Here is a 17159-nt window from a genome sequence, read left to right as displayed (position 1 = left end):
AAAATCCATCGTGAATTGACGCATGTCTGTCAGCCCTCACACAACACCTCCACACGAGACAAGAACAGTCTGTCAGCTTCATCGTCTATTTGTTTTATATGTTATAGTGTCTGTTTGGGCCGCACAGCTGTTCAATACCACTTTGGACAGACAGAAAGACAGACAGACAGACAGACAGACAGACAGACAGACAGACAGACAGACCCCCTAACCGGGCGGGATTTAATAATAATAACTCCTCTGGTTGTTCTGTGTTTGTATCTATTGGTTTTTCTCTCCAGGTAATAGTATTTTTTAGACAGCTCGTTTCGTTTCAAGTTAAGATAAGTGTTTGGCGCTGTCGATAGTTCAGTCTCCCTCCGCAGCAATGTCCAAGCGATCTCATCCTTGGGAACTTTAGATGGAAGGTGTGTGTGTGTGTGTGTGTGTGTGGGTGATATTTGTATATTAAATTGAACTAAAATATATAGGAAGTTACCATGTACTGGAGTTGAATACACACAACATCCCCACCACCCCCACCACCCATATCAACATCTTCCACATCTATTATAATCCACCCTGTATCTCTTCCACCCACACCACACCACCTACACCACCCCTCCACCCACACCACCCCTCCACCCACACCACCCCTCCACCCACACCACCCCCCCATCACCCACCACCCCTCACCCACCTCCACCACCCCTCCACCCACACCACCCCTCCCAACACACCACCCCTCCATCCCACCACCCTCCATCCCCACCCCATCACACCCCTCCACCCCCACCCCCCACACCACCCCTCCCACCCCACCCACCCCTCCCACCCACACCACCCTCCCCCACCCACCTCCCACCCCACCACCCCCACCCACACCACCACGCCTTCCTCTCGCCCTCCTCCTCATTTGGTCTGCTGTGCCTCCTGGGGCACTAACACTCTTCAGCTGATATGAGTAGTGAAAAGGGCGGGTTGGAGAGAGAGGGGGGAGGAGGGAGAGAGGAGGGAGGAGGTTGGAGGGAGAGGAAGGGTTGGAGGAGGAGGAGGAGAGAGGGAGGGGGAGGTTGGAGGAAGGGAGGAGGGTTGGGAGAGGGAGGAGAGGGAGGAGGAGGGTTGGAGGAGGGAGAGAGGGAGGGAGGGAGGGTTAGAGGGAGGAGTTGGAGGAGGAGGAGGGAGGGTTTGGAGGAAGAGAGGGAGGAGGGTTGGATGGAGAGGGAGGGAAGAGGGAGGGAGGGAGGGTTGGAGGGGGAGAGGGGAGGGAGAGAGGGAGGGAGGGTTGGAGGGAGAGAGGGAGGAGGGAGAGAGGGAGGGAGGGAGGGAGGGAGGGTTGGAGGGGGAGAGAGGGAGGGAGGAGAGGGAGGAGGGAGGAGAGAGAGGAGGGAGGGAGAGGGAGGGAGGGAGGGTTGGAGGGAGGGGGAGAGGGAGGGAGGAGGGTTGGATGGAGAGAGGGAGGGAGGGAGGGAGGGAGGGAGGGAGAGATGGAGGTCAACAGAGACCTAGTTACGTTATACGAGTATAGAAAGGGAAGGAGGGAAGAAGGAAAGGAGGGAAGAAGGAAGGAGGTCAATAAAAATCCTTGTTACGTTATATGAATAGTGAGAGGGAGGGAGAGAAGGAGGAAAGCATGGAAGGGGGCAGAAGGGAGGGAGGGAAGAATGGAAGAAAGGGAGGGAGGGAGGGAGGGAGGGAGGGAAGGGAGATAAACATATACCTTTTGTAAGGTTATATCAAAATTAACATTGCATTTTATGGAAGTCATAGTAATGAGCTGGAACCAATTTAACGATTCTGGAGGTTAGGTTTGGTTAGATTAGGTTAGGTTTAGGTTACGTTACGTTACGTTACGTTAGGCTAGGTTAGGTCAGGTTTAGGTTAGGTTAGATCAGGCTAGGTTAGGTTAGGTTTTGGAGGTTAATTTGGTTAGGTTAGATTACTTTTGCGTTAGCTTAGGTTACGATACGTTAGCTCAGGTTACGATACGTTAGCTTAGGTTAGTTTCGGGGTAAGTTATGTTAGGAGAGTTAGGTGAGGTTTCTATTGGTTAATGAGCCCAAATACTCGCGTTTACTGACAAGACTAATAGATGTTTTTAACGTGAGGAATGTTTCTTATTTTGCAAGAGCAACTTAACGCAGTCAAAAACCTTTGTTATTTAAAAGTAAGCGTCAGATACTACTTAATACACTGCTACTAGTGCTGTTTATTTTAGAAACCGTACAGTTTTTGTGGGAATATCAGCTTACTGTGCAATATTGAGCTTAAATATGCGGTTTTCGTGTAATGTAATGAAACCTCGATATAACGGATTGTCCACTCCTATATAGTCCGTTAGATGGATGATTCATATCTAACGGACCTCGATATAACGGATTGTTCACTCCTATATAGTCCGTTAGTTGGAGGATTCATATCTAACGGACCTCGATATAACGGATTGTCCACTCCTATATAGTCCGTTAGTTGCAGGATTCATATCTAACGGACCTCGATATAACGGATTATCCACTCCTACAGTGCATGGAGGTTAGACTGTATTTGTCAGTTACTAGTTGGAGCAGTTAGATAAGTATTGTTAATCGGTTACCAGTCAAATGTTTTTCTCCTGATAAGTTGAACTCAAGACACCGTGAACCCTGAATCACCGACACCCTGAACCCTGACACCCTGAACCTAGACACCATAGAACCCCGACACCCTGAACCCCATCACCATAGAACCCCGACACCCTGAACCTCAACACCCTGAAACGCCGACACCCTGAAACCGACACCCTGAAACCCCGACACTATAGAACCCCGACTCCCTGAACCTCGGCACCATAGAACCCCGACTCCCTGAACCTCGGCACCATAGAACCCGACACCTTGAACCTCGACACCATAGAACCCCAACACCTTAGAACCCCGACACCACAGAACTCCGACATCCTGAACCCCGACACCACAGAACTCCGACATCCTGAACCCCGGCACCATAGAACCTCGACACCACCGAACCCCGACACCCTGAACCCCATCACCATAGAACCCCGACACCCTGAATGAACCCTGACACCATAGAATCCTGCCACCATAGAGCCCCTACAGCCTTGAATTCCGGGAGTCAAGTTTCAAATCAACGAAACCTGTTTTTTTCTTTTCTTCTCAACCTTTTGCTAATTATAATTATTAAAACTAGTATTAACCTAACCTAACCTGTGGCTGAGGCATACAAAAAAACAAGCATACACACAAAAAAACATCGTGCTTTTATGAGGTCAAAGGAATGTGTTTGATTTTTTTATAGGGCAGATCCTTAGTGAAGACAATTGTTCCAAAACTCATCATTTTGTGTGTAAAATATTATAAAATATTCATGTAAGATTATGAACACAATAAGTACTTCTTTTATCTCGTACTTTCCTAAGTCTAACAAATAACATTAACTGATGACATCCGATAGCAACTCAATCTAAAGGTCACTCATATTCGGAAACTAAATTATCCCAGGTCCCACCGAGACTCGAACTCGGATCTCTGGATTCAAAGCCCAGGGTGCTAACCATTACACCATGGGACCAATATATATCCCCTTGTGGAGCTTAAGATTCTTATTTGCCTATGTCACTTTAAGTTGTTCTTTTTGAAAACGAGTTTTTTGACGAGGGTGAGATCGTCTTGTCTAAGTATTTCACAACGCTCGACACTTGACAAATTCACTAGGAGAAGGCTTTATCGACCCCCACAATGTAGGTATTTTCCTATAGTAGCGCTCATTATCATCCCGGGCAGGAGTTCCCGCTCATTACCATACCTTACTGCTCAAGAAATCTACTGTTTGCCTCTGCCCTAACTCACATTAACTGTTTATATAGCGACACTTACTTCTTAGAATGTATAAAGCTCTGTAAAGTAAGTAATGCACCCCGATACGACCTCACTAACAACTCGACCGAGCAGCGCCTTTCGAACACGAGAACAAACACACATTATCATCAACGACAAAGTTATGTGTGTGTGTGTGTGTGTATGTGTGTTTGTGTGTGTGTGTGTTTGGTATCTGGAACTTAGTGATCTTTTGTCAGGTATAAAGTGAATATTTTTGTGCGTGTGTGTCTCGTTTTAACAATTATTATTCATCAAACACGGATGTGGTTGCACGTACACACACACAGACACACACGTCCGTCACATCAACAACACAGATATCGTATCCTGTGGTCACTGCTTCAAGGAACTCCTCTCACCACAGTGGAATCTTTTGGCTCTTCCTGTAACTTACCTGGTCAAATTCCTCATGGCGACAACAACAAACACGAGAGCTGAATATACAAACTCATCAAGTCTAAAAGTTAGAAGAAAACCCATCCAATAGATATTCATTATTACGTTCGGTTCAACTGATGACTATTCCCCCACATCTGATGATTAAAACCCTAACTCTATCTTGGGGGGGAGGGGGGAGTAGAGTTAACATAATAACATAAGAACGCAAGACCACAAGAATGGCGGAAACTGCAGCGGGCCTATTGGCCCATACTGGGCAGTCACGTTTACACCAACCCGTATCGCCCATACATCCGTCCAGCCATCCACTCATCCACTTCTCTATTTCCAAATCTATTGACTAAATCTAAATCTGTCTAATTTAAAACCATTGCTACGAGTTCGCTCTTGGTTGGATAATTTAAGTAATTTTGTTATATCACCTTTGTTTAACCCTGACTTCCATTTATACACCTCGATCATATCGCCCCTCACTCTACGTCTCTCGAGGGAGTGCAGATTCAGATGCTTTAACCTGTCTCTGTTCTCAAGGTTCCTAATGCCCGAGAATAGTCTTATCACCCTCCCTTGTATGCTTTCTAGGGATTCGATATCCATTCTGTAGTACGGTGACCAAAATTGAACTACATAATCAAAGTGAGGTCTCACAAGTGCATGATATAATTCTAGGATAAACTCGCTAGTTTTGTAACTACACTCCTTTGTATGAACCCAAGTACTTTATTAGCCTTATTACGAGCAAAAACACATTGTTTACTTGGCTTAAGATTCCTACTTATCATTACTCCTAAATCTCTCTAGCAGTCGGATTTCACAATGGCATCGTTGTTCATCTGGTAACTGGTTTCCCTGTTTACATCTCCTATACTGAGTATTTTACATTTGTCCACATTGAATTTCATCTGCCATTTTTCAGACCATTCGAAAATGTTTTTTAGATCTTCCTGTAACACCTTCTAATGTAACAGATTGATCAACAATAAATTTAACATCACTACAACTTACCCTACCCTACCCTACCCAATACTACCCTATTTACAATTAACCAATATACGAGTATTATAAAAGAAATAAATTCTTCTTACTACTGGTGTTATTAATACAATTACACGACAAATTCACATCTAAGGGAGTTTGACTTATTGACTATAAGGGCATAACAGACGCCCAGCCACTGATGTGTACACTCGTCTGGAGGAGAAGTTGAGCAAGCATCACTCCACGTTGATGACACAAACAATCAGGGCAACAGGAATGAATTCTTGAGTGGCGTGAGAGTGAGGACGCAAGACATTACAAGAGAACGCCTAAAGGGAGACACTAATGCATATTCAGAATAGATTGTCAACATGAAGGCGCTGGAAAAATGGTTTATGTATCTAAGAATTTCCTCAGACTCGAAGTTATTGATATGAAGGTTGTAGCTCAGTGTTTGGACAGAGGTAAGAAAGTCAGCCGAATGATAAATGGGACCCCATTTGTACAAGGTTCTAACCTATTACAATTGGGTCTATAATCACTGAGGTCTATTATCATTGGAGCCCATTAGGAGCAGGATCCATTAGGACTAGGTAGGTTAGATTATTGCCCATTAAAACAGGGGCTATTGGGCCTGACGCTAATCAAAATTAGGATTTATAAAAACTTGGCTTATGAGGACTGAAACTTATAGGACTGAAGGTAATTATTATTAAGATGTATTAGGACTAGGACTTATAGGGACCAAGGTCTGATCCTATTAGAACTGAAGTGAGGTGCACTATACATCTGTGTCCTAGATAGAAAAACAGTCACTTCTCTATCATACTGTTAATGGCTGTCTTGAGTGGAGGGTGCACGTGCCGGGGTAAATTAATATAATATAATATATCAATATATCACACGATTATACTAAAACTATTGATATATTACGTTACTGTACAGAGTTTAATCCGTCTAATAAGGTTTGGAAGCATTAAAAAGTATGTGTGTGTGTGAGGGGGGGGTGTCATTGAAATTCCCTGCCAGGGCTTCATGAAGGCTTAATCTAGCCCGGACTGGGGTCTGGACTGGAGTCTGGACTGGGGTCTGGACTGGGGTCTGGACTGGGGTCTATTAGGACTGAAGAGTTCACTTTTAGCCTTAAAATATGTGTATGTGTGTGTGTGTGTGTGTGTGTGTGTGTGTGTGTGTGTGTGTGTGTGTGTGTGTGTTAGATTTTATTTATTTTTGTTAAATCGGTTATTTTGTAAAAAGACCGGCCAAGCCTAAAACCCGGTAGTTTTGCAAAATGACCTTACATGTTCGGTTGTGTAAGTTTATATGTCATGGAGGAATGGTCGGAGATGTGCGAGACCAATAAGGAAATATGTCAACACAGCCCCGGTGACTCCTGTTGCTCATATACCGGTCAATATATATAAAGGAAACATAAATACAACAATTTCTTCATTACTCGTGGCCCTCGTGTGGCTAGATGGGACTGCTATCCTCTCTCCCTCAGAGGTGCCCAGTTCAGGTGTGTACTGTACTGTATGTTTCTATGTATGTTTCTATGTATGTACGAGGAGGAGAAGACGAGGAGGAGACGACGAGACGACGACGAGACGACGAGGAGGAGACGACGAGGAGACGACGACGACGAGACGACGACCACGAGAGGAAGAAAAAGGTAAGGTTTCTTTGTGCATGTTTCTGTGTATTACCTTTTCAATTTCAATTACTCAATTAAAGTTTCAATTACAAATACAATTACAATTACTTGGTTCACAATAACAATTTTAATAATTTTCGCTAACTCAGTATAAAGAGTTATTACGAATAAACAAATGTTCGTGAAACACACAAATTCATAGCTTATCTAAAACAGGAGTCACAACAATACAAGTTTTAGTATAATTTTTACGTAAGCATTAATCCTTTCAGGGGCCGTAAGCTAAAAAAAACTTTTGTGGTGTTAGCCACAGCAAAACACTAATTCACTACATCACTTCTGAATAGGTTACACAACTAAGGCAAATAATAAAAACAAGTAATATGCAGACCAAAACTTAATTTGTTTCCAATAAGCTCAACCTTTGCCAGTAGTCCCAGTACACCAGTCGTCCTCGACGTGGCTTAGTCGATACTGAGGTAACTGAGCGCCGAGCGTAATAGAGGGGCTCCAAGCTAGGCCACCCTTCTTGCACTAGATGTAGCCCTCCACACGTGCAACATCTTTGGTATATCGTATCGGCCTCTCTAATTACCCCAGAGCTCACCAACGAGGGTGACATCCTTAATAACTCGTATCATTGTCTCATAGCTGGATGATCGTCATACTCGATTCCTAGTGACAGCAAAGTAAAAGTAGAGTGTGTGTGTGTGTGTGTGTGTGTGTGTGTGTGTGTGTGTGTGTGTGTGTGTGTGTGTGGTATAGGTGAATGTTTTAGTAACTTGTGTGCGTGTTTGGTGGAGGATGTTATGGCGGAGAGCGCAGCAGGGCATATGTGGTTGACGAGTGCCCCGTATAGCTGTATGGTTGCAATGAGCTTGCTTGTGGCGTATACGGCGTGGTGTGTATGGTTGTGGTGTGTGTGTCGTTGCATGTATGGTTGCAACGAGCGTGGCTGTAGCGTGTGTAGTGTGGCTTGGCATGTGTGGTCGTGATGTGCATGGAGTGACGTGTGTGGTTGAGAAACGTTTGGTTGTAGAGTGCGTGGCGTGGAATATATTGTTGTGGTGAGCGTGGCGTGGCGTGGCGTGGAGTGGTGTGGTGTTACTGTATGTGGTTATGGCGTGTGTCCTCTGCTCCAGCCACGATGTTATCACCTGGACGTGACAGCTCCGGGAATGGTGGTGGTGGTGCAAGATATAGGCACCCCGATCTGTCTCCCTCCCCACCCACCCACCCCACCCCACTCCACCCCACCCCACTCCACCCCACCCCACCCCACCCCACCCTCCAGGCACAACACATTCTTTCCTCCATTGTGTTCCCGAGGTCTGAGGTACTTGAAGAGACTGGAATGTGCCTCAATGGTGAAAGGTGGAAAATGGAAGAAATCTCTCAGTGAAATCGTTGTTAAATGTTATCTGTCTCTTTATCTTTCCGTTTAACTATCTCCATTTTTTATATATCTATCTCTCTGTCTGTCTGTCTGTCTGTCTGTTTCTCCTTCATTATCACTCTCAACGTCAAAAGAAAGTGTATTTAAAATAATATAGAGATATATAAAGAGTAAGAGAAGAGAGAGAGATGCAAGACAAGCTAATACACACACACACACACACACACACACACACACACACACACACAAGAAGAATAAAGACAGGTAGACACATCCATCACATACTTGCCCGGATCCTCAACTCGTATAAACACACTATATATACACAACGGGAATCTTTACTCCCACGTTCACTTTAAGACACTTTACATCAATCCACTGTGCATATTGGAGGTGTCAGCATAGGGAACGACATCTCCATTATATATAGAGTATATGAATACGGCCACCTATTGCTCACCTGATTAATCCGACTTGGTGTTTGTTATCCACTGATTTACGTTTGATTTGTATAACCGAGTCTTGCTATGTGTTTGAGTGGAAGTGATATAGGTCCTGGCGGCTTGTGTTACTCCTGACAATAGACGAAACAGATCACAAAATATCATCTAATCGAATGAAGAAATATTGTTGTTTTTAAGTTAACTTCCGGTTTTCTACCTTGAGAGTCTAGCAATGGCATTATCAAGATACTGTCACAAAGAAACATTAAATTTGTGTATTATAATTTGTTTTTGTGGTAAACTTTCAGACTTTCTGTATGAATATTAGTGTGTAAACAGTGAGAATATTAACCAAGGTAACGTTCAATATGTCTACAAACATATCGGTATTAGATCAAAACAAATGTCAATGGCAACGCGTTATATTGACCAGGTAAACTACAAGGTGCTCCCAACCCACGCAGGCAGGTGATAAGCTATTTATTTCCTTCAGCCATTTATTTTATGAGTACTCGCCTTACCTATAACTTGTGGTCCGTCAGCTAGTAATTGGTGTACAGGAAGGTTGATGTGAATGACTTTTGTTTGGTCATGGACGTGTGTGTGTATGTGTGTGTGTGTGTGTGTGTGTGTCCTGTAACTACATTCTAAACCAGTTTCGAACATCTCCAATTCAATTTGCCTCCACTTTACTTATTTGTCTTTCGTGGGGGATTCTGTCAAAGGCTTTGCTTAAGTCGAGATATACCACATCATAATTGTGCCCCTCGTCCACCGATTCGAAAACATTTGAAAAGAATGATGATAGATTTGTGAGACATGATCGCCCACTTGTGAAGCCATGTTGGGAATTATTGATCAACTTGTGCTTCTCCAGGTGATTTCGAATAGAGTTTAAAATTACTGCTTCCAGTAATTTACCTACAATTGATGTTAAACTAATTGGATGGTAGTTTGAGGCTAGTGATATATCTCCCTTCGCTTAATATATTTTCTTCACTATCTCTGTATATAGTCGGTGCCTCGGGTATCATGTTTAAATTCTCAGTGGTGAAAATTGTTGAAAAATATTTGTTCAGATTATTGCTCATTTCTCCGTCGTTATCAATTAGCTCGCCGGTATCTGACTGTATTGGTCCAATCTTGTCTCGTGTTTTAGTTTGATACTTTTGGAAAAATCCCTTGGGATTTGACTTCACCTCCCTTGCTACCTTCAGCTCATTATTCCTCTTTGCTTTTCTTATCTCGGTATTAACCCTACTGGCCAATACTTTATAATAATCCTGGAGGTTCTGTAAACTTCATGACGATTTATTCTAATACCTTTGCTAGGTTAAATTAGTTCAGGTTAGGTTTAATCTCCCCTCCCCTTCCTCTTCCTTCTCTTTTATCCCTCCTTTTCCTCTATCTCTCCTTCTTTTTCCTCGTCCTCCCCATCTACTCATTTTCTTCCTCTGTTTTCTTCTTTCATCTCATCCACCTAATTTTCTCCTCCTCCTCCTCTTCCTCCTTCTCCCCCCCCCACCCCCACCCCTGCTCCTGCCGCTGCATAAGGCATCTTGACGAAAACTAATTATTTTCCTCAGGCCTCAGCACTGTGGCCCACCGGCAGTGTTGCCAGACACACGCCGCGGCATAAACACTGTAAGACGTATAATGTGCAGCTGATGGCCGCTTACCTCTTGGCATTGTCTGGGGAGAAGTGCCAGTGGTACTTGTGTGGGCCCTACTGAGGAGGATAGGCAGGAGTGAGAGGTGGAGGAGGAGATGGGATGGAGGAGGAGGAGATGGGGTGAAGAAGGAGGAGAAATAGGACGAGGAGGAGGAGGGAAATATGCAGGAGTGAGAGGTGGGAGAGGAGATGGGATGGAGGAGGAGGAGATGGGGTGAAGAAGGAGGAGAAATAGGACGAGGAGGAGGAGGGGAATAGGCAGGAATGAGAGGTGGAGGAGGAGATGGGATAAAGGAAGCGGCTAAGTAAGAGTAAGAGTTGGAAGAATAGGAGAAGAAAGAGAAAGAATAATTGGTAGGGAAAAAGGAGAGAGGGAAAGATGTATGAGGAATACTAGGAAGAAGAGAATAATGATGACAATAAGGAAAGAGAGCCAAAAGAAGGATAATAAAATGAAGAGACAGAAAACGGAAGAAGAGTGACAAAGAATACGACAATAACAAGGAAACAAGCATTGCCTCAACACTTAAAAGGGGATTTATACTCTAATTCACTTGTTAATACCCCGAGATGATTCGTAAATCCTCACTGAATTATCTTTACAGTTATGTCAACATGTATTCCACGCTTTATGTAGTTTATTTAAAAATCTTGAAATTATGTTTATTAATGTGGACTACGTCAGGGAATGCATCACCGGTTAGAAGAAAAAACTACACCAGCGCTTTGAAGATTTCTCCCACCATTATTTAGAAGGTCTCTTATCTCTACTTCTTCACCTGACCATCATCTCGTCCCATATAACTAAGGAGTCTCTTGTTCGTGTTTATGTCTTATGATATCTTTCAGCCACAGCCTTCAAAACACTAACTCAGATACATAGCAGAGAAGTTATCAAGATAAGTAAGTATAATATTTTTACTATTATTAATTCATACAAGCATATTAAGTATATACTGTAGATTTTGACCGCTAATATATAGAAGTGTCTATATCAACGTAAGTGTATAGCTATTTACACACTAACACCATACGTATATACAGTATACTGACATACAATTTATTATAGTTCAAATTATATATAATTTTGGAAGCTTTATTTCCATTCTCTGATACTATAAAAACTACCAGGTCCCACCGAGACTCGAACTCGGATCTCTGGATTCAAAGTCCAGGGTGCTAACCATTACACCATGGGACCGTGATAAGTCACCATTACTCTGGTCTAACCTGTACGATAAACGAGTTTCTTGGGAATGTCTTGTGGTCAGGTGATCACACATTCCACGTTGAATGTCAGCTAACGTCACATTCCATCACACTTATCTCCGTTTTCTATGCTGTCCTCATTCCCTCCTCCCGTTTTTTATTTGTTTCTGTCTCTTCGTTTATTCATTTTTTCTCTTATTTTTTTCTTTGTTCTAGCAATTTTTTCCTATTTTCTTTTTTTATACCAATTCTTTATCATTATTTGTCTTTTATTTATAAACAACTCACCCGCTACATAAATCACCAATTTATTTTTACCACCATTTTTCTTGGTGTTAAGACAACACAAAGATAACCTGAAGATTAAACACCTTACCTTCACCTAAATATTAACCACCCTAAACCTAACCTAATCTAACTTAGCCGATATTAACCTAACTTAACTTACGGTACCCAACTTAGTTTAATCTAACCTCCACCCATGTAACGCTAGGGAGGTTATTCTTCAGGTAAAATGTCTCATCATCAAATTATCTCCCAAATTCCTGTTATTTGACTAGTTCACTCTACCTGCAGGCCCAAAGTTAGCAGCAACACCAACATACCTGGGTTCACATACACAGGTGCGTCACAGGTGCCATCACACGTGTTTCTCATTTATAATTATCGCTTAGTGTATTCACGACTTTCCTTTACTGAACTAGTGAGGTAATTTTTCTCTCCCTCTTTCTAGTAATATCTTACTCTATTTTACTCTCTCTCTCTCTCTCTCTCTCTCTCTCTCTTGCTCTGGCTCTGTAGTTCTCTGAAGCTTTTTCATTCCTCTTTCGCCAACTCTCATTTCTAATTCCCTCTCCTCCATATCTCCCTAAAACAAAAATAACAAGTCCCTACATTAAATCACAACACACTATTAACTCCTAACATTAAAAATCATGTTTATGCAAATTCTCCATTCAAGAATCTCAAACAGGGAAGTTGTATCAGTTAACACCAACACAGACCCAACTATTCCGCCGTGGAACCTTGCCAAACTCCTTGTATATACAGCATCGGGTGACGTATACTGTGTGTGTGTGTGTGTGTGTGTGTGTGACGGGACGGTAGCTTGTTGTTTGAGATTACCTAAAGATTAACGCCCTGCCCTACAGTTTATTTAACCTTAAGAGTAACCACCAAAACGTTAACCTAACTTAATTTAATCTTACGTAACGTTATGTAATGTAACTAGAAGATTAACCTTCTTAGATTATTCGACGATAACTTTAGATTAACCATGCTAACGTCAACCTAACATAACCTAACGTTAACCAAACCAAACCAAACTTAACGTAACATTACTCTAATATGACTTAACCTAACCTAACCTAACCTAACCTAACCTAACCTAACCTAATCCACCAAGATAGCATTAGGATGTTTAATCTTAGGTAAAATAAGTTGAAATGTTTAATCTTCAGGTGATCTGTTTTGGCTCGTGATGGTTTTCTCTTGTGTTGTTTCTGTGGAAGTTTTATTTTTTTATGGTTCGTCTGATACTAAAGTAGCTTGTTAGATAATCGTGTCTCGTCTCATTGTTTGTTTGGGGGTATGGTGTTCTTGGTGTGATGCTCTCTCTTTCTCTCTCTCTCTCTATCTCTCTTGGTTTATCTGTACGTTTGTCTTTTTCTCTTTCTTTCAATTCCCCCCCTTTTTATTTTCTCACTTTTACCTTTCTCTCTGTTTTTTTTTATTATTTTTTATTCCTTTTTCTCTTTTCTTTTTCATTTATCTTTCTTTTTCCTTTCGCAATTTTTCTTTTCTTTCTCTTTCTATTCCTTTCCATTCCTCTTTTTTTCTTCTTTTCTATATATACAGTATATTTTTCTCTCTCTCTCTCTTCACATCCTCCCTCCAACAGTGACATAACCAAAAGGACGGCCTCCAGTCACTCCTGTCGGTATAACTAACCTGAGAGTCGTTTTGTATGTGTAGACGATTAGATAAAACACAAAGAGAAAGACACAGGAGGCGACATACTATTAGATACATTTTGTAGTAGTAGTAGTAGTAGTAGTAGTAGTAGTCGTAGTATTTAATGATGTTGTAGTAGCAGTAGCTCAAAATGTTGCGAGTGATGTATACATTAAAAAAAAACTACACAAAATTCGAACGTTCCATTACGACAGAACGGCAGCGCACCTAAAGCAAAAAAACTTCAACTACTGATGCAATAACTGTCAGAAATCATGAAGAAAAAAGTAGAGGTAACACAGGGGGTGGGCGCCTCAAACTGGCTAACAAGTTTACCGTTAAGATCAAAGGGTATGCCCTACCCAATGTGTGTGTGTGGAACGTCCTACGATATCAACTATACCTTGGTGTGAAAAGAGGAAGTTTCGATTGTATGAGGCACGACGATGTAAGGGACCTCACAGAAAACATGTTGGAGGAGATATGCTGCGACGTCACTGTGGAACCGACTCTCCTTCCACTGGACTGCCAACACAATTAACGAATTCCGTATGGACATCAGTGTTCGAACCTTCTTTTTGATATCAGGATATTTGATCCCCCGGCCACATGTCACCGTGAGCTGACTCTCGAGGCTTCACACAGGAGAAACGAGAACGAAACTAAAAGAGTGTATGCAGAGAGAATCTAGAAAATGGACCAAAACAGCTTCGCTCCTCTGGTGTTCACAACATCGAGCGAATGGAACCTAGTACAAAGTGCTTCTATGCCAGATTAGCTGAGATGTTAACAGAACAAAAGCCGTAAACTAAAAAAATTGTCGTGGCCTGGTTGAGGTGGCGTCTAGAATTCTATTTACTCAGGTGTGCTCTGCTATGTCTCAGGGGAACAAGATCATCGGCCCCAAAACCAACAACAGTTGCTGACATGAACTATGAGGCAACAGTGACCGGGAGCTGCGTAGATCGCGACTTAACTAACTCACCTAGGATAGATACTTTTGTATTAGGATAGTTAGGTAATAAAATATGTGACAACGGTATGGAAAGGGTATAAGAAGGTTGTTGGTCATATTAATAAAAGCAGTAATAGTTGTTGATGTTGTAGTAATAGTAGTAATAGTAATAGTAATAGTAGTATCAAGATTACCAGTTCTATCATTATATTTGTTAACTGTAATCGTTACTTTTTTAATTACAATTTAATGTAATTTGCGGTATTCCCTTTCAGTATTACTCGTGTATGTTTAACAAGTCACTAACAAAACAAAAAACTTGAAGTGCAATTGCAGTGACGCAGCAAAAACCACGAGACAACACATATGACGCAATCACCCGAGTCCACCAGCCAGCTGCCTCAAACACGTCACCACCAGCAACCACTACTATCACTACCACCAGGGACCACTAGCCTACCACTAATACCACCACCACCACAAGTAACTACTACCACCGATACTATCAACAAGGACCACCACCACCACCGACCACCACCACTACTACCACCACCACCACCACCACCACTACCACTACTACCACCACCACCACCACCACTACCACTACCACCACTACTACCACCACCACCACTACCACTACCACCACCACTACCACTACCACTACCACACCACCACTATCAAAACAACAATCCCTCAATACCTCGTTCCTCACCAGACAGAATATATAATTATCTTCTCGACCTCCCTGTAGACATGACTCTCTACCCCCCTCTCTCCCTTAACTCCCTTCTCCTGTGCTATCCCTCCCTCTCCATTTACAATCTCCCTTTCCATTTACTTCATCGGCTCCCTGTCCCCCTCTCTCTCTCTTGAGTCCCTTTGATTTTACTTCACGACTACAGTTGTATTTACTCCTACTTCACTAATTCTCTATCTCCTTCCTCTTTCATCATTCGTCCTGTTACATGTTTTCCATTGCCCACCCTGTCAACTACTTTCCAATCAACTGGTTGTTGTTCCATTCATTCCTCTTCTCTGGTCTTCCTGTATTCAAATTCTCATCTCTCTGTCTCTCTCTGTCTCTCTCGCTCTCTCTACCAATCCCCTCGCCTCATTTCCCCCTTATTACGCTCCCTTTCTTCCCCAATACTCCCTCCTCTCGGAGTTCCTGACACACACACACACACACACACACTTCAGACTACCTAGCTTATTGCAACATGAAGCATATAACCACTATATTGAATTAGGCGTCCTTAAAGATATTCTGGCAGTTTATCCAAATTTGCTGGTCCACGCGTAGCAGTGAACAGTGATATAGTACCTTCAGCGTCAGAACTCAACTATAGCTTAGGCAATATTTTATCTCAATCATGTCGACAAAGTTGTTAAATTAATCTAAACTTATCTTTCCACCTTTCCTAGTCACACCTGATGCCATTTATTTTCCAACCCCCACTTGTATAATCCCCTCCCACCCCCGATACACTTCCCCACTTCCCTCCCTTAATCTTTGCCTCAGGACAAACAAGACCTCCTCTTCCTCCTCCTCCTACAAAAACAGGCCATCATCTCCAACTCTGTGTGTGTGTGTGTGTGTGTGTGTGACTTGTCTTCCTGCCACTACATCTCGGTCCAATTTCCCGTTTCCTCAGTGTGTCTCCCGAGGCAGTGAAAAACGTGACTTCGTGATGGCCGGGAGACATCTCTCTCTCTCTCTCTCATCCACAGAACACATAAAAACACTAAATAATTACTCACATACACTTTACAATCTCAGTCATTATACACACAAATACACACGTATATTTCTAATACACACACAGAATAAAGTTCAACCTCACACATAAACATACATACATACATACATACATACATGCATAACGGTTGCCCTTCGTGTACGAGGAAAGCGGGCCACCTAGGCGTGAATTTGTTTAAGGTGTAGAAGCTGTCACCAACACAACAACTACACCCTGAGTTAAAGAGTTGCAAGACACAGTGTCAAAGAATAGTCCGAGAAGACCGAACAACTCGCCAACTGCACTGGCTAAACATTTGCCTCTGGGTAGACAAAGGCAAATGTCGGAAAGAAACTTGCCCACAGTTTCACCCTTGCCGGCGATCGAACCCTGGTCCACTTGCTTAGGAGGCGACCAGGCTGACCATACATACATACATACATACATACATTACATTGAAAAACAGTTTCACACACACACACACACACACACACACACACACACACACACACACATTCATCCTCTCTCTTTAATTCAAGCGAAAGTACTGTAAGTCATCGCTCCATGAAACGTCGTACTCTGCTTTATCATATATTCTCCCAGTTCCCTTTACCATCAGTCATTCCCCTGACCAGTTTATTTTTTATAGCTCTGTCAGCGCTCAGGTGACCACAGATGTTAGTGATTTTTTGGCTGTGGTATTTTTTTTTTCTTCTCTAGATTTATTCATATTAATTGATCATTTATCCTTTGTTGTTTGTCTATAGAAACTGATCATTCATTCTTAGTGTTTATTAATATTGATTTCATATTTATTTATTTATTTTTTCAGTTTATATTAGTGGTCACTTTAGTTTGGTAGTTTTTTTTATATATGTATACTTCAAATCTATTCGTTCAACTGTTT

At 42.4% G+C, this 17159-nt stretch overlaps 2 non-coding genes across 2 annotated transcripts; both read right to left on the bottom strand.

Annotated features, from left to right (window-relative positions):
• Nucleotides 1-3474: 3474 nt before the first annotated feature.
• Trnaq-uug lies at nt 3475-3546 on the bottom strand. Its single transcript has one exon. It is a non-coding gene; the product is annotated as a tRNA-Gln (tRNA).
• Nucleotides 3547-11525: 7979 nt separating this feature from the next.
• On the bottom strand, nt 11526-11597 carry Trnaq-uug. Its single transcript has one exon. It is a non-coding gene; the product is annotated as a tRNA-Gln (tRNA).
• Nucleotides 11598-17159: the final 5562 nt, after the last annotated feature.

Source organism: Homarus americanus, unplaced genomic scaffold, assembly GCF_018991925.1.
Source record: "Homarus americanus isolate GMGI-L3 unplaced genomic scaffold, GMGI_Hamer_2.0 scaffold22250, whole genome shotgun sequence".
NCBI classification, from domain to species: Eukaryota; Metazoa; Arthropoda; class Malacostraca; order Decapoda; family Nephropidae; genus Homarus; species Homarus americanus.
This window is presented reverse-complemented; position numbering and strand designations above follow the sequence as displayed.